The sequence below is a fragment of the Prosopis cineraria genome, unplaced genomic scaffold, assembly GCF_029017545.1.
Source record: "Prosopis cineraria cultivar Desert tree isolate PC_DT_omini unplaced genomic scaffold, ASM2901754v1 PC6, whole genome shotgun sequence".
Classification (NCBI taxonomy): domain Eukaryota; kingdom Viridiplantae; phylum Streptophyta; class Magnoliopsida; order Fabales; family Fabaceae; genus Prosopis; species Prosopis cineraria.
This window is the reverse complement of record NW_026555337.1, coordinates 10,794,834-10,814,950: the sequence shown is the minus strand read 5'-3', so window position 1 is coordinate 10,814,950 and position 20,117 is coordinate 10,794,834. Positions and strand designations below refer to the sequence as shown.

General features: G+C 31.3%; 1 pseudogene; it reads left to right on the top strand.

Annotated features, from left to right (window-relative positions):
- Positions 1-2,177: 2,177 nt before the first annotated feature.
- Positions 2,178-19,897, top strand: LOC129313857 (probable LRR receptor-like serine/threonine-protein kinase At1g53430; annotated as a pseudogene).
- Positions 19,898-20,117: the final 220 nt, after the last annotated feature.

Below are 20,117 nucleotides of genomic sequence, written 5' to 3'. Positions count from 1 at the left end.
AGTAATACATAAAAGGCATATTTCATTTGATAGTAATAAATATAAAATATAATTTTATTAAGAAAAGGCTTCTATTTCATTTATCGGTGAAACTTTATTAAGGGAGTGCATACGCATTTCAACTTTTAAAATTGAGTTAAAGGATAAATTTGTCTTGAATTTTTTTATGAAAAAGGAATAGTATTCTTAACTTTTGAGTGGTACAACGTAACCTTTAAAATGTGAAAAAAAAGTGCAATCTCATTCTATTCTAACAGACGTTTTCCATGTGAGATGGGACCCATAAATTGTAGACTGACTGATCAAATTGTCGAATATTTTGATGTCAAGTGAAATTTGTCGATAACTTACAAAACTTAAAAAGTCATTTGTCAATTAATCCTGAAGTTTGTTATGCCCCATGAACAACATCAAACTACTAAAGTTTTCTAATCCAGAAGGTATTATCCTCAAGATTTAATTGTTGTTCAGTTCAACATGAGCAAGTTGCTCACTCTTCAACGACTCTCACACTAACGTCTAGGGCAAATCTGGTGGCCATAAGTTTTTTCCCTTGTTCTTTGATATTCGGGAAACTATTTTGTGCTCTGGTTTTTCACATTTGATTTGATTTGCTTTCATTCTAACTATTTGCGGGCAGTTCAAAGAGCCAGACATCATGAAGAAATATGGTGTTCCAATTGATTGCCCAGAAACAATAACATATCATTTTTTCTGAAGTTAAAATAGTGTTTTATTCTGTTACATGGATCATAAAAAATATTAGTTCCTTGACATTTTTCTTCTAATTTTTGGAAATTAATTGATATTATTTTTTTATATAGGATACTTATTTGTAGTTTTTCAATTTTTTTCTATGATTTTTTCAGCCTGGTAATGATCAAAATAATGAATGTTTTAGGGGAGGTTAACATTACACCACTTAATAAGTTAGGATATAATCACTAACGTTAAGATTATAATTTACGTCCTTTTAACTCTTTTTTTATGTTCTGTTCAATGAAACTTGAATAAATAAATAAATTTTTTAATGTCGTGCACTGTACTATTGGATTCTGAACCAATTAATTCACGAAGATAAAGAATATGAAAGAAAACAAATATGACGGCCATTTGTTGCTTAATAATTCGTGAGTGATGGGCATGTATGTCACTTCCAATTCACTAGTATGCCTTTCAAATAAAATAACCAATCTTACTTGTAAATTAATGGTTAAGAAGTTGTAAATCGGGAAATAAGAGCAGAAAGCCAGAAACATGAGTAAAACTATTAATATAGAAATTTGAAAAGAGGAAACCTATAAATAATTAGTGCAGGCTTTTACAACAGTCAATCAAATTGTCAGACACACTTCACCTACTCAGTTTTTCTTCTTCTCACTCTGGATTCTCTTTCTTTTCCACACACATTCACAAACACCCACACATATTAATAGGAATTAAATGCCGGTGATTACATTTATCTAGATCCTTATACTTTTTTTTTTCACTGCCTTTGCCTTGCAAGTAGAAAGATCCAGATTAATATAGAAAAATCTGGTGCTTGTCGGTGAGAATCTTTAGAGAGAGAGAGTCGGTGATCTTCAATTAAATTAAAAGTCATGAAAACATGAGTAAGTATTAGTAGTAAAAAAGGTTACAAAAAAGAAATGACGAGTGTACCAAACCATGTGGTTATGAAGTTGAAAATTAAGAAATAAGGGTATCAAATTTTGAAGACATTTGGTCTTTGTTTCGATATTTTCAAATCTTTTGGTCAACAAATGTTATTTGGATCTCCTAATAATTATTTCATATTTAAATGTAAACATAAATTTAAGTTTTTTCTTATTTTATTTCAACAGTCTCATAAATTATGTCTTGTCTTTTTTTTATATGGCAGACTCATTTCTTTAATTGCTTGGGGGTTTTAACAATAAATTATACTATTCACAATTTAAACATGATTCTGCTTATTATAATAATTTTCTATTCCTTCTAAGGCCAAAAAGCTTTTTTTTTTTGGTTAAATTTCAAAGTAGGCCCGTGAAAATCTTTTGACTTACTCTTCTCTCTCCTCAACGCCATTTTCCGTCTTTTGCGTTTTGTTATCTGTCTAATTTTGCTACTCTTTCTTCCTTCACACCTCTCAAAACAATCAAACTAGAGTAATTTTCTCCAGACTACTACAACATATAATGGAATGTGCGATTTCAAGCTCTATACTTTTCTCTCTTTTCATATTTGGATGCTTCACTTTGACAGCTTTCACGGGCCATGGATCCAATGCTCGACTCATACCAGGAAATGAAGGTAACTTAATTTTAGATTTGGCAATAGAGTTTTAGTTTTTTAACCTGTATTTAGTATATATATTACTCTAGTTAGCTGTACTCTTCCATTTCCCTCATTTTTCCATGGAGTTGCTCTATCTCTTCTCAGATGTTTTGCTTCCATTTTCCTTCTGATTGTTCTCATGAAATAAGCATTGAAAAACAAGTAACTGCTGTAATTTTCAAACTTGGTCCTCCATTTTTCTCTCCATGAAGTAAACAGATTCTAAAACTGAACTCGACTTTTTTTTTATTAAGAGGTCACATCAAGATTTAATTAGGCCAACATGATTTTTCTGCACTCATATTTGGGCATTACGGACGCTCTTCTGGATAAGAAGACATTTATTGATTAATTAAGATGAGAATCCCCAAGATATATTCAATCAAAAGAACAAAAGAATTCTTTCGTAATGACCAACCAAAAAAACACAGAAATAATTGCAAAAAATGCAAAGCATATGACACTAATTGTAGATTTTTGACAAAGTATGCAAAATCTTGATTAAAAAAAGCAACCCATGTTTAAGGACGTACTTTTTTCTTGAATGTTTTCAGTTAAGTGAGTGGCCTAAATATTCTTACTCAATGAGTATTTAAGTCGTAGCAGTTAAAATTTATCAATACTTGAATATTATTAAGATATAATTTTTTTCCAAAAAATTAAAACAATCCTCTCAATCAAAACTCATTGCAAATGTTGTTTTCTCCAAAAAATTGCTTTTTGACTATTATATAGCAAAATCTCTAAACTCTGATAGCCGTTTGATTAAATCAAACAATTGTTATCCCATGTAAAACACTTATTGAGTAAGGCCACCCACTGAATCAAAATTCTAATATTTAAGGGGAGAATTCTAGGTCATTTTTAGCCAATAACTTTGCCCCTATATGTTGTTTTCTTTTAAAGCAATTTACCCAATGTTTATTTTAGATGATGTTTGGTTTCGCCCATGGATACATCGTTTGAGTATATTCGTATTTAGGGATTCGGATCCGTTGTAATTGAACTACTTAGAGTTACTAGAATTATCTTATCGAGATATATATATATATATATATATAATCCTTGACAATGTGAATTAGATAGTTTAAGGTTGTCGAGGATATTAATTAATACTATATATGTTAAAAACATTTTTTTTTTGGGTTTACGTCAATTCCAGAAATTACGTACCCAATAAGCTTATGACCAATATGTGGGAGCATTATGAGAAGAAAGACATCAATATAAATATCAGTGTCGGTAATTTAATTATTTATGTTTAAAGTCAAACATGTACACTGGGGCACGTGAATTACTTGACATTGCTTTATGAATAAGGTTTACGGATGTTTATCTTGATGGTGAACGATTAAAAAAAAAAAAAAACTGACTTTTGTTCGATGCAGTAAAAGTTCTAGAAGTATTATCATCGAAGATAGAAAACTGGAACTGGAATGTGACCCCAAGTTCTTGTATGGATGCAAGCATCAATGAGAGTGTTATCACCTGCAGTTGCACTTTCCAAAGTGGAAACATTTGCCATGTTACAAGCATGTATGTATATATATATACACACACACACGCACACATACACACATTTATGATCTGGACTCTTTGCAGTGAAATTGACCCCAAGATGAGTTATTCATATAAAGAACGGGATAAGCTGGGGAACTTTGATTCAGTGTAGTCTATATTAGTTTTTAATGTATAATTTAATCATGTTTGGATATATTTCTTATCGTCCGTTTTGATTAGGCTTCACAATGATGTCATTTTCCTTTATTTATTTAAAAGTAGTTGATTTGACCTCGGGATATCTGACTATTATATTAATAATAAAGTCTTGCGGCATCACAATAAAATTATTATTCCAACACATATTGGTTCTAATTATTACAGAATTTCTTTTAAATGTAGCTCTATGTGAAAATTTAGTGATAGACCAATATGCTTCTTCTTTTTTTTTTTTCTAAAAAAATGACAGCCAGATGTTGGATCTCAATCTATCTAGAGTTTTACCCAGTGAATTTGGGAACCTTACTCATCTGCAAAATCTGTAAGCGATTAATTTTTATACTTGTACATATTTTTGGTTTATATATACATAATAGATGTGTGTGTACTTGAGAATTTTTGGTTTTCATATTGCTTTTAGTTTGGTTGTGTTTTCTGTTTACAAATTTGCAGGGATCTTAGGGGAAATAACTTCTCTGGGACAATACCCGAAAGTTTTGGTGATATGAAGAAACTGGAAACTATGTGAGTGATATAATAAGATTTATAGGCATTCCTTTCCATACGAAATAGATGTGTGCGTGCCTAAGAATTTGATGTTCAAAATGTGGTAATTGGTGATCTGAAAGGAAACTAACGTGTTATGTCGCAGCTACTTGTCCGGCAACTATTTGAATGGATCAATCCCAAGGAGCTTTGCTAGACTCCCTCTTGTAGAATTGTAAATGATCAAGACTTTTGAATTTATCCGAACCTTATTTTCATTCAAGCATTATTTATACAAGCTTGAACATTTTAACTAATGCATGTATCAATCATCTCTTAAAATTATGCTTCAGAGATCTTTCAGGAAATCGAATCACTGGTCCAATTCCAGAGGAAATTGGCAATATTACAACTTTGAAGAAGCTGTAAGTGTAAACCAGGCCAATACTTGTATTATTGGTTTATATATGCATAATATATAGATGTGTGTACCTGAGAATTTGATGTTTGGAAAGTAATTTAACATGTCGCAGTGACTTGTCTTACAACTATCTGAATGGATCAATCCCAAGGAGCCTTGCTAAACTCCCTCTTGTTACATTGTAAGTGAGCAAAACGTGTGAATATGTTCCAAACATTATTAGCTAGACTGCCTCTTGAACTATTTGACTGAATGCATTATTCATCCCTTAAACGTATATATGTTTCAGATACCTTAGAGGTAATCGAATCAAAGGTCCGATCCCAAGAGAAATTGGCGATATTACAAGTTTGGAGGAGCTGTAAGTGCAAATGAATACACGCTTTGATCATTTTCTGAGTTGATGAGTGATGCTTTCATGGTTAATTTGTTATTTTCTTCAGACTGTTGGAAGACAATCTGTTAGAAGGAGCTCTTCCTCCTAGTCTCGGAAAATTGATGCAGTTACGCGGATTGTAAGAAAATGTCATGTAACAATGATGTCTTTTATCTTGCTTGCATATTGTAACTACTACTGCATAAGTCTTGTTACATATAGGTTTTCATATTGCTTCTGGATGTGTTAACGTTCTCTGTCTATAAATTTGCAGGGATCTTGCTGGAAATAATTTGTCAGGGACAATACCTGAAAGCTTTGGCTATCTAAAGAATTGGAACAGATGTAAGTGATACAATATAATTCAGCATTCTCTATGTTGTTAAACCTTTAATGTTATGAATTCTGAAATCTCTCCTAATATTTTCTGCAGTAGGTTAGATGGGAACAATATGTTAGGAAAATTACCCAATTTTATGGGAATTGGACTGAACTTCGACATTTGTGAGTGTATCTTACTCTAACTCTAACTCATCTATATACTACTTGTTGAAAAATAAACTAGTTTAGTGGATTTTCATCCTTTCATGAGATAGACAAATAATATTAACCAATTTGAATTATCCATCTAAGGGAAAGGTTCAGTTAGGACTCCTTGATCCAACTTAATTTCAAACAAAGCCTTTAGTGAAGGTAGGTGAATGAATAATTTATGTAGAAAAAATTAATGACTGATGTATGAAAAATAAACAAATGATGTAGGTAAAATTTGTAACTTTCATTAACAATGTAACACCACTATGAATTTGCAACTCTCATTCCATCTACATCAGTTATTCATTTTCTATATCTCGGTTCATATCATCAGGGACAATAAAATCATTTCAATCAGCTTTTTAATTTCATTTTAATCCCCCGTATGTACAATGAAATTTCAAAATTTTAGAAGCTTTGACTAAAATTAAGTTCAGTCAAGGGGTCTTCACTAAAATTTTTCCATCATCTAAAGTACATGTTAAATTAATCAAACAAATAAAAAGGCTAAATGTGGGCTAGGCTTTTTGAAATAGTTTTCTTTGTTTTATTTACCGTTTTTATTTTCCAAATTCCTGTCTTGACAACTTTTTATGGCAGGTATTTGCAAGGAATGTCTATGGAAGGTCCAATTCCTCCGACCATTTCTCAGCTAAGAAATTTGACTGATTTGTGAGTACTCGTTCCTTTGCAAACCTTTGAACACTATTCAATGGCTGTGAAATTAATTTAATCTTCAACAAAAAAATCATTTTCCTGTTATTGACAATGCTTTATTATTATTATTATTATTATTCTTTTGAATTTCTAATTCAGGGTAATATCAGATTTGCATGGACCAACAACAACGAGATTTCCTAATCTGGAAAAGATGACATCCTTGGCAATCTTGTAAGTTGAGAAACCTCTTCTGTTATTTGAAAATCTGTACTATATTACAAATGAGAAACTTTTAATGAAATTTATCGTTTTGTACTTTTTTTTACCCTCAGGGTGCTGAGAAACTGCTCTATCTACGATTCAATTCCAATTTACATTGGTAAAATGGAAAGCTTACGAGATCTGTAAGTTGCTTCATCCTCATATATTGCCAATCCAGAATCCTCTAAAGAGCATTCTCAATTTAACTTCAATTGACAACTTAATTCCTAATATAGACGTCGTTACTCATATCATTATTGACTACTCCATTTGGTCCATGTTGTGAGTCATTTTTACTAACCTTATTAATACCAATACAACAAAAGTGCGGAGAATAAAATTTAATAAAATTACAAACATAACCCTCAAAAAGTAAATAAATTATATAATATTATTTTTTAATTTCTCTCTCTCTCTCTTACTTTTTAAGGATAATTTGGACATTTCATTTAAGACAAAATATCACTATCAATCCAATAATTTAAAAAGTGGACTACTTCACCCTTTTAGAAGGCGACCAATAAAGTAGATTAGAGGGAGTATATATATTGGTACTGCTATAAAATAGATAAAGATTTAGAAGAAAAGAAGAGAAAATTAGAAGGAGAGAGTCGGAGGGTAAAAGAGATGATTCTCATTTCAATATGTAACTGAGGTACCTCTATTAATAGGCATAGATATAACTGACTCAATTAGATAAAGTAAACAAAATAATAATAATAACCAAAAGATATTGGAGTAACAAAAAAAATATTATAAATATTTGTAACAAGTACGACTATTTTCTCTTTGTTCTTCCGTTATTCTTATGAGGCGATATTTAATTTGTGTTACATGTGGATCGCAGAGATTTGAGCTTTAACAAGTTGATTGGTGATATCCCAAACAACATGAATGACTTGACACTAAATTACATGTAATGGAGAATTTTCTATACGAGTACATACTACAACTTAATTTCTTGGAGTTTAATTACTCTTTTTTAAATTGATTTCTTCTTATTAATCCCGTGTGCAGGTTTCTGACTGAAAACTCTCTAAGTGGAAAAATTCCTGAATGGATACTACAAAAGAAATATCACTTGTTAGTACAAAGTTTTTGGTTTTTATTTCTTTCTAATCACAATAATTCAATGCCATTATTTGAAATTAATTAATTACTGTAAACCCTATAAACAAAAACTTCTTTCGCAGCCTCTCATCAATTTGTATTATCATTTCGCACCACTTTCTCTTCCAGGGATTTATCTTACAACAATTTTTCCGAGTCATCTGTTACTATTTCCAATTGTCAGCATGGTAGAGTGTAAGCTTCTCTCTCTCTCTCTCTCCCCCCCCCCCCGGGCGGGCCATTATTTTTCTTTTCTCTAAGCCGTTATTTGTGTTACACAGAAACTTGGGTTCGAGCATGTCATCTTCAACAAGCACCTTGTACGATTATTCTTATGGCCATCCTATTTTAATTGTTCTACACCACTTTTAAATAATCTATTTAAACTTAATTTTATTCATGTTGCAGACGTACTTGCCTAAAAAAGGGCCTTCCATGCGGAGGAAAACCAAGTGTAAGTGTTTAAATTAACTTCGCACATCGTTGTTTTCATGCATATATATGTTTGAGAATTTCCCCACGTCCGGTATCAAAGTTTTTTCTTTTTCAACAAAAAACTAAATCAGCTAAAAATAAACGCATCGTGAAAGTTTCATGACTAAAATGCCAATGTCATTTGATGTTATGTAACATCCAACACTCACAACCCGAAAACGTTAGCCAAATACTTTAAGTGACAAACCCAGAAAAATTGATCAATGGGGCATAATGTATACATAAAATAAATATTCATTTTTTATAAAAAAATAATCTTATATATATATATATATATTAAATTATATTTATGGTGTAAGTTAATAAAGTTAAAAATTAAAATAATGCTGAAAACATAACATTATAATAACATAAAAGACTCCCTTTACAAGCTAATATAGATATTTTTTTTATATATATACTCCTTCCATTAAAAAATGTAAGTCATTTTTAACCAAATTTTATTATCTTTTCATATTTATCTCTATTAAACACCCAACAGTAAATATAAAGTTATTCATCAATAGGGATACTTTAAAAAAAAAGGCAATGATTATACCTCAAAAGACTAAAAATGTTTTACATTTTTTAACATCCAACTTTTCAAAAATTGCCTTACATTTTTTAACAAAGAGAGTATTAAAATTGTGTTTTTTTAAATTTTTATTAAATAAAATCTATATACCTCTTTTGTATGGTAGATAATTTTGGACACGGATCCTCTCCATTTTCTTATCATTCTTTTTTTTCTACTTCCCTAACCCATGATTATTATTAGGGAAGAGGAGGAAAAAAGATAATAAGGAAATGAGAGTACATTCGAGAATAGTTTGGGAAGAATTTTTTAATATTTTTTTACTAAATTATTACAAATTTTAGATAATAGATTTTTTAGTGGGATAAGTAAATTTAATAAGGAAATAAGTGAATTTTTTTTGAAGTGAGGGGAACAATTTAAATTTGGGGGGGGGGGCTAAAATTATTTAGGATCACCTTAGGTAAGTTTTTTGGGCTTGTGTGGGCAATTTCCCCAGCCATAACAAACGTGGTTACGCCCATGAATATACCATGGTAACAAAATAATTAAACCCAAAAAATAATTAGAATGGTATAGAACTTTAAAATAAATTTTTCCATGTAAACAGTCACCGTGATAGAAAAAAGTTAATTTATTTTCAAGAGCTATCATGATTATAAAAGATACACCTAGTAAATATAAACTTGAAAATTAACCTTAGTGGAAAAAGAGTAGTTATCAAGGTTATAAAAGTTTGAGCTTAATACTTAAAATCACAAATAACATCATGCCATGCTGGATAAAATTAATCTGAAAATAATTAAATGTTCAATTTCACCAAATCGAGGCTTATGCAAGCGCACACGCACATGTGTCACATCCCATTACAACTACTTAAATTAAATGTTTATTTCTTAGTAAAAGTCTCAATAAAAAAATTCTATATTAAAATATTTATTTCAAGTTAATAAGTTATGCAATTCCTATGGCATCAAGCCTAACAGCACTCATGAATCATAAATAAATAATGAGCAATTTAACAAATCAATCCCCAAAAGGTATATGAGTCCTAAAATGGTAAATGATTATTACACAAACTAAAATGGGGCTCAAAGTTTTCTAATCTAAGCCTTATGTTTCAAGACACTTTCTTTTACTCTGCTAGACTCACCTAAAACATGTTAAAGAAGGGCTAGGTACTAATGTATTGGTAACCAAGATTTTTACCATACATATGTACAAACTAAGAATCCTAGACAAATAATTTTATTGTTACACATATAATTTCACTATCATTATTCAATTATAAGCATAAAAATTTATGAGACATAATTCATAATGGTTATATACAACCATGACAATATGCAAGATAGGTAACCCTCCTTATTGCTCCATGCAATCTTATACCATTAATTGAAACTATAGGTTTGTCCACACTCTAGCCCACACAATGGACTGACCAAAGCATTTTCGATGCCCAAGATATACCTAGCTAAAGGTACAAAGTTCAATCCCAAACTATGACTCCCCTCCTTAAAGAATCTAACTAGGAGGTGTCATTGTCCCATGTTCCTTCTTTACACAAACTTGGTTAAGTGAATATTAAGAAATGAGACCCTAAAGAAATGCCAACCACTATGCACAAATAGAGGTCAACAGGCAAACCATGTGGTTACTAAGCCTCTCTCTCTCACACACACAGAGGTCCCCACACACACACACACACATATCCACATAATCTTCTCAGCCAATCCCAAATGCATAGCATGAACATACAACATTTTCAATGCATATACAAGAATGCTCAAAAAGAAATGAAGTACTCCATTGGATCATTAAATCAAATCTCAAGCATGCTTGAAAGAAAAAAGACTACTCCTATATAGCAAACTACAGGTTCTAAAATTTAAATATATATATATATATATATATATATCAATTTGAATTCATTAGCATGCTTGAAAAGAATAACACTAACAAAAGGATATTACTCAGCAACAAGCATGCTTGACAAGATTAAGTGATACACAAATTTCCAAAATTTATTGTTTCACTTTCTCAACAATTATGCATCTGTATCATGCTTAAACAAAGTAAGTTTACATACAGATATACAATTATATAATTTATTATGTCACACCAAGCTTACACACATAGAAAAACCCTAAGTTATTTGTTCCCTTTTGGGCTTACAAGTACTCACAACAAAATTCAAGTAGTAAGAGCTCTCAGTAAAAGTATACAGAAGTCATGCACATACAAAATTATTAATATATAATTCAAAGCCACTAACAATTACCCTAAAACTACTCTAAAATTACTCTAATACCTTAAACATATCCCAAATAACCCAAAATTTTCTTTTAAATCCATGTCCCTTTTTATAAGATAGTATTTTTATATTTATGACTCTAATAAATTTTCTTATAATTTAAAAACAGTGATTTAAAGTCTCTATTCATTCCAAATCTTTACTTTAAGCATCAAAGCTTTGTTTTAAGAGTCTTCAAATCTGATAAACAAATTTTATATTTAGACACTAAACCTTTTAAAACCTCAGTATGTGTGTGTGTATTATTAGAGTAACTCTCTATCAACAAAAAAACCCAAAAATTCTTAATATATCACACCCTAAAATTTTTTTACCATCAAGTATTTGAAAACTAAAGGAGTAAAACAAAAATTTTAAAATACTTACCTTGTCTTAAAAAACTTGAAATCAACTTTGATATAATCAACTTTGATATATCTTTCTGTAGAACCTAAGCTTAAATGAAATCCCTCACCCTCTCGCGCTCCCTCTCTCGTTGGCACAGTACGCAGCTGGAAAGGAATTGTCCGTGAATTGTGTGTGTGTGTGTGAGTGCTAGGTCATCCAAATGGAACCGTGGGCCCACCTCAGCGGCATCCATTCTTTCTTACACACACACACACACGTATATGTTTTATTTAATCACTAACCCACTCCTATCTCTTTCCCTTTAACAGACACGTCTATATAAACTGTATAATTTATCTTATTTCAGATATATTCTTTTATTTTATTTCTTTTTTTAATTTCTTTTCTAATCCTCAATAAATACTCAATAGTTTCAGGTGCCTCGATTTCTATGTCTCAAAATTGATCATATTTAACTTATATTATCTAGTGATTGAAATTTAAGATGTTATATATGGTTATACATCATCAATAAGATCATGATCTGAATGATTTCATAATTTGGCTTCTACTAGATGAGATTTTTTATTATGTTGTTACTACGAATGCAGATTATTCCTTGTACATAAATTGTGGAGGACCAGAAATGAAATATGAGGGGCATACATATGAAGGCGACACCAATCCAGAAGGTATCGCATTCTTTTTTACTAGTGATGATAAATGGGCCTATAGCAGTACAGGAGTGTACTTACGAAGAGGTTATGATGCTCAATACATAGCAACAAACACATCTTCTCTCAACTTTACTGGTCCAATCTACCAAACAGCTCGCTTTTCCCCTTTGTCTCTCAAGTACCATGGCCTATGTATGCTTAATGGAAATTACAGGGTCAGACTTCACTTTGCTGAGATTAAGTTTTCTCAAGCCCAAAATTTCAGTAGGCCTGGAAGGCGCATATTTGATGTTTCAATTCAAGTAAGTCTCACCAAGTTGAATCTAATTTATTTTTATAATTATCAGATAATCTGATTAAGAGAAATCAGTATTGTGGGATGCACGTCTCACCTATCAAGTAAGCTCACCACCATGTTCATCCATCTCTTCAATGGAGGGCTAAATGGCTAAAGACAATTTTAAATCTCATCAAATTGTCTCTTTCTCTCTGATAAATGAACTCTGAAAGGATAATTGTTATATAATGCTTCATCACGTTTTCAACTACTTTTGCTATGTTAACAAAAGTTCTGAGAGGTAGAAAATTTTGCATGTTACATCTTGACAGGGTACGAAACGTTTGAGAAATTTCAACATTATGGAGGAAGCTGGTGATGCTGGTAAGGGCATCGTCAAGGACTTTAATGTTGATGTGAATGATAACACCTTGGAGATCCATTTATACTGGGCTGGGAAAGGAATTATAACTATTCCTCAAGATGGTGTATATGGACCTAGTATATCTTCTCCTAAAGATAATGGTATATATGGACCTCTCATATCTGCAATTTCAGTCACCCCAAGTAAGTCAAATATCATATTTGTTGGTTTTCACTCTTTCTAGCTTAAGCCAAGTGATAAGCCTTTGATTTTGATATGAATCATAAGCATTTCTGTACCATTTCTTGTAGACTTTGAAGTTCCTTCAGAAGGGCATGGGCTTTCTACTAGAGCCATTATTGAAATTGTGATTGGGTCATGTGTGTTCCTCGTACTAACACTATTTGCCCTTCGAAAGATGGGTTTCTTAAGCAGAAAACATTCAAAAGACAGACGTAAGATCAAAATTTAGAATAATAAACATTGGTTATGACATGCAAGTCAAGTGGATTAACATTGATTTTTGCATATTAATAATATTACTGCTGTTTCCTGCCATTTTAATATGGGTTTTGCTTTCATTTATGGAACCTTTGGTGCAGAATTCTTAGATTTCAAAACAGGTTATTTCTCTTTAAAACAAGTCAAAGATGCCACTAATAACTTTGCCCCAGAAAATAAGATTGGCGAAGGAGGTTTTGGACCGGTGTACAAGGTAATTTTTGATGTACTGTATTTTTATTTAACTAGGATTAAATAACCAATCTTTAGGGTGTGTTGATTATGCTTAGGAAAGACCAATGATAAAAATTGAGAGTAAACAATTGATTCAATTGTAGGGCTTACTATCAAATGGTGTTGTGATAGCTGTGAAGCAACTTTCCTCCAAATCAAAGCAAGGGAATCGTGAATTTGTTAATGAAATTGGAACCATATCTGCTTTGCAACATCCAAACCTTGTCAAGCTTTATGGTTGTTGCGTTGAAGAAAACCAATTATTGTTGATATATGAGTACATGGAGAACAACAGTCTAGCTAGTGCTCTTTTTGGTAAGAATTCATATTCTTTACAATAAAAAATTACCATATATATATATACTATAAGAAACTTCAATTGGGTTCTTTTTGAACTGAGATGTAATTGATACTAATGTTAGGTGGTCAAGGGCAGCAAAAGCTACACTTGGACTGGCCTACGAGAATGAAAATATGCGTGGGGATAGCAAGAGGATTAGCTTATCTTCACGAGGAATCAAGGTTGAAAATTGTGCATAGGGATATTAAGGCAACAAATGTCTTACTTGACAAGGATTTGAATGCCAAGATCTCGGACTTTGGCTTAGCCAAGCTTGATGAAGAAGAGAATACTCATATTAGCACAAGAATAGCAGGAACAATGTTAGTATTCTATTGCACCCTTTCACTATATCAATTCTCGAAGTTGGTATAGTATTAATGTTAATAGGATTTTCTTTCTTATAATTTGCTTGCATATTACTTGTTTTATGACTTGGTCTAACTATTATCATTACTTGTTCTCTTATCAGTGGTTATATGGCTCCTGAATATGCAACACGAGGATATTTAACTGATAAAGCAGATGTTTATAGTTTTGGAGTTGTAGCTCTAGAGATTGCTAGTGGAAAAAGTAACAAGAGTTATAGACCAATAGAAGAGTTTGTTTATCTTCTTGACTGGGTTAGTTGCACTACATAGACTAAGCATTAGTGATGTTCAAAATATACAAAAGATTTATGCCTTTTTTAATTTTCTATCAAAGATTCCATCCATTTCTATAAGACCAAAATTAAATTAATAAACACACTTGATTAAAAAAATTTAATAAGATAAATTTGAAACTTCTCCTGAATATTTTAAATTTGTTGATGATATTGTTAGTCCTTCAAACATACAAACATTTCCTATATATTTAATTGCTTAGCTTAATTTTGTTCTAACAAATCACTATTTTTCAAGTCAATTTACTGACATCATCTCCTCTTTTTTCTAGCAAAGAAAAACAATGATTTGATTTAATTCATGGTTTGATTCTATTTCTAATAACTGCACATATTGATGTAATTGAAGGCCTATGTTCTTCAAGAGCAAGGAAACCTTCTTGAGCTGGTGGATCCAAGCCTTTGTTCAAACTACTCCTCACAAGAAGCCAAAAGAATGTTGGAGGTGGCACTCCTATGCACTAACCCATCTCCAACTCTTAGACCGCCCATGTCCTCTGTGATTGGCATGCTTGAAGGGAACTCGCTGATCGAAGCACCGACAATCACACGCCTGAATGGTGATCAAGATGCAGGTGCAAGATTCAAAGCCTTTGAAATGCTATCACAAGACAGCAATAGCCAAACCTTTGTTTCTTCCGCAATCCGACATGAAATTGTCGAGGCAAAGAATTGAAGCAGTGATTGTTGAATGGATTGATTCCTCTTTTTCATTCCTATATAATAAAGATTTTATTTCATCTAGTAGGTTTCTTTACGATTCCAACTACGGATGGTATAAAAAGATACAAGAAGTGTGAAGAAGAATTTTCATGTGCTAATATTAGTTTCTCTATTTTTCTGTTTAAATGTAATGCATAATTAACGCAACACAGTCTTGCATGCATGCATATATATCGTATCTCTATTATGATCCAAAATTTGAGTTGTGACTAGCGCATAGGCTAGGCTAGTTTACCTCTAGTTAGCCTAGCAAACCTAAGTAAAACTTCTCCTTTCATACGAATTAACAAAATAAATAAATAAATAAATAAATTTTCTTTACTCAACTTTTCATCAGTTGTTATGAATACCATTGTCAAATTAGAATGACAAATCAGATAATGAAATAAGTTTTGTATATAACCATGGCTATTTCACAAACAACACCACACCTTGACCCAAACACTCATGGTAGTCACGTCATCATAGGTTCCCATAATATTCATTGACTCTATACCATATATACTTCATATCCTAATGAAGTATAGCTAACCAGTTGCCTCATCTAAAAAATTGTAATAGAGGGATTAGTCTACCATTAACTCTATAAGGGCATAAATAACAAAGTGTGCGAAAGGGAAGCAAAGATGCATGAGAATTTTTCAAAAATGAATTTCAATGAGATGAACCAAGGCCAACATGTTCAAATTCCATAAAGTATATTTTTTCATTCTGAGGAGGAGAAAACAAAGTTTGTTAATACTTCATATCAATGAATTAGACAATCATATAACAATTATCGACACCCAATTTTTTACATCAAAACATTACATCACGTCATTCAATTATGTCATACAATCATAACATTCAATTACAACAATCATTCCAAACAATCATGTTACTAAACATTCAGCCACAATAGTATTTCAATCAACAACCATCTCCAATCTTGGTGGGGAATAACCATCCCACCTGCAACCTAGTATTTGTCTTTGATGTATAACAGTGAGAAATAACCGTGCAGCCAATGCAAAATATAATATACCATATCATGTAATTCATGATGAGGAATAAATGTCCCAATGATGTAATGTATAATATAACACGTCATATAATTCATGGTGAGGAATAATCGTCCCACCAATGTAATATATATATATATATATATATATTTAACATGGTTTAATAAATGAGAAAAGGGACTATAGTGAGATTGAATAAAAGGAAAATATGCATATAAATAGTGGAATAAAGATATTTCTTTTTTGTAGAAAAAAAAGTTAATTTAGAAAATATAATAATTGAAATTTGTTATAAAAGAGAAAAGGTACTAAAATATGATAATATGATAGTGGTAACAATATCAAAACTAATAGTAGTCAACATCTTCTCCATCGAATCAAGCATCACCCTGTATCAAATCCAAGGGATTGTATTTCACTACAAATAGAATAAAATCCAAAATAATATTAAAACCAACTTTGTGACTCAACCATGCATTCCCATGTCTAATGATATCAAATAAACTACACAAAATTTTTGAATTTTGCTTCCCAAATAGAACAGATAAAAAACAAAGAAATGAGTGGTTCAAGTTTGAAAGGATAGAGAAGGTGAAAAATGAACGTAATAGCCCAATTTTTATTTTTTAAATAATTAATATTTAGATGAGATTTCATGGTAATTAGAATTTACTATGAAATTACATGAGTAAAGAAAAGTTATTCAAGGAGTTAAAGATAAAATTTTTTAGAAAAAGAAGAAAATTTATAAGCTTAGATGAGATTAAAAAATATTTAAAACAGTGCTTCAATTTATTATACTATAATTAATTCATTATTAAAAAATTAAACAAAATAAATTAACTCGGTCTAGTCTTTTAAATTTTTTGTCTTGAAAAAATTATATTATATATATTTGATGAAATAATATTATATGTATATAAATAGTTTTTACTAAAATGAAAAAAGGGAATAAGAAAAAAAAGGAAAAGAAAAAAAAGATAAAAAATAAATATTAAACCAACGTAGGCCACATGTGATTGGTTAGTTCACGGGTATTAAAATAACCTTTAGTATGCAAAGCGTTGAAGCTTTGTTATTGGCTTCACCCAGCAGCGTCGATTGCGAGAAAGGTGAGAGAGAGATCGAGACTGAGAAGGAGTGTCACAGGAGGGGGCTTCATTTGGATGCTATTTGATCCAAAAATTTATTTGGGTTTTTTTTTTTGCCAACAAAAATTTATTTGGTTTTAAGATTTCTGAGAATTAGGTAAGTTATTTAAATCCTTTTATTTTTCTTTTTGATATGTTTGGGATCTGATAGGGAAAATAAATTTAGAGAGAGATAGATTTTAAATTTGTTAGGGGTTCCTAACTAATTATTGAGCCATTAAAAAAGTTAAAAATGTTAGATTAAGAGTCTATATGTATTGATTTTGCCTAAATCATTCATTTTGAGAATTTTAGAGTAGTTTTTTTTAATGTCTAGCATGCTTGGATTTTGTTTGAACTATTATATATTATCTTGTTATTTTTCAAGCATGCTAGTTTACACTGTTTAATGAATGAGATTGTGAAGATGATTATATATGATAGCTCAAATCCTTTCAAGCGTGCTTGTGTGCGATTTAGAACATTATGGATGCGATGCAATTGTAGGGAGTATGAGGTTATGAATGCGGTGGATGTATTGGGAATTTTGTTGTTATTTTGGCCACATGATAAGCCATCACCGATGATCTCATAGTTGACATTTCTTGTCAAGGCTCATTTCCCTTGGTTTGGGGCTACGGAACATTAGACACCTCCTTTTTAAGGAGGAGAGTTTAATCTTGTAGGTAATGCATTTTTTTGCTAAGTATATCCCCAAGCTAAACTTTAGCAAAGGTGGGTAGGAGACATGAGAGAGAATCAGGGATGACATCACTTGTTTGTATGATTTTGTTTATGTAATTTTGGTTTGTGAAAAATAGTATTCCCTAATTGGTGAACTCATTTGTGAAATAGCAATTGCCAAGGATATTATATATGTAAACATGTGTTGGGAAATGAGATTTTAAATTGGTTTGTTAGTATATTTTGAATATCCATTTATTATTGAGATATTAGATCTCGCAAATTACCTCTTACAATTTTCAAACGAGGTTTTTGATAGGTCACAAGAGAAGGCATTGGAGAATTAAGCAATAGCTCACAATTGTCTTATACTGCACATGTCTAGTTTACTTTGTTTATTGCCATGGCCTAGGACTTCTTACTTAATTTATTATTTTATTGGTGTTGGAACATTTTAATAAATATGGTATTTTGGATCTTCTAGAGTTATTTTAAAAGTTTTTATCATCTATGTGATTTTGAAATTAATTATGAAAATGGTTTGTAGGCTTGAAAGTTTTAGTTGTTTTATTAGGATCCCATTGTTTGTTAACTTGGCAACTTTTATTTTAGATAAGGCATTTATTATCTATTAAATTGAGATTATTACAAAAACAAATGGTGACACCTTGCTATATATACTCTCATGTATTGGGATTGATAGTAGAGACCCCTTTTTAGTTACTCTAGGATCCGGCATGAACTGAGTGATTCTCACAATATCACTTTATAAATAATATTTTTATAAAATGTTATTATTACTACCTCAATGTACAATTAAAATTTCCCTTTCTTTCCAATAACCTACATTAGCCCAACCCAAATTTCAAATCTAAACTCTTATTGTAACTTAAATTTCTAGTACAAGAATAATATTCCAGCTAATTAAATTTAATGTTTATGGGTGTAAAAGTTACCTCAAGAAGTGAGAGGTAAAACTTGAGTATTGGAAAAGTATATAGGATAACTTCAAGATGCAAGTTCTTTTCTAAGTAATTCGAATAAGGACCAGGAACAAGAGCCAGCGCAACATTGAATTTGTCGTATGTTTAAATAAAAAGATAAAAATAGAAAGGGCATATATGTAGTGATTGATCATCACCTGATGTATAGGACTATAAATGGGAATGGTGTTCACATGGCTAGCGAGTGTAGAAGGAAACACAGGAATTTCATAAACAAGGTTATGAAACAATATTTGAAATGGAATAACGCCAGTAATAACAAGATGGGATAACGCCAGCCACCACATTATAGCATTATGCATTAACGTTCATCCGTTTCACAAGCATTAATCTTTTTAATTCATTTTAGCTGTAACCCCTTCTTATCCCAGTAGTATAAATAGGAAGCTTCCCTCTGTGTATGGCAAAATAACTTGATTAAAGAATAAACATGAGAGTTTTCTTTCTTTTGGTTCTGAGCCATTTTGGTATCAGAGTTGGTTTAGAAAGCGAGAAAGTGAGTTACAGTTGAGGAAGTATGCCGGAGAAGAGAGAGATTCAGAGGAGGAGTCCCAAATGTTTTTGCATTTTGCAATCCAGGCATTTTCTCCAAAAACTGACATCACCATCGTGTTCAGGAGATTTGGAAACGTGGAACAGGAGGTTCCCCATCGTCGGAAAGTCATCTACATGCCGTCACGCGCCGTCGCCGTCATCCCATGCGCCGCACGCCTAGAGGTTGAAGACGATGACGTCATCCACCACATCAGCATTATGACTGATTGACGACAATTCAGACCAATTCTAGTCTGACACATGTCTACACAACCACATCAGCCTTACCCAATCAGCCATATTTTTGAATTTACAATTTGACCCTAAATCTTTCCATATTAATCATTAAATTTTTTTAAAATTCTACTTTAATCCCTTAATTTTTTGAAATTTCATTTTGACCCTAATTTTTTTCTAAAATTACACTTTTACCCTTGTACTTTACTTAAAT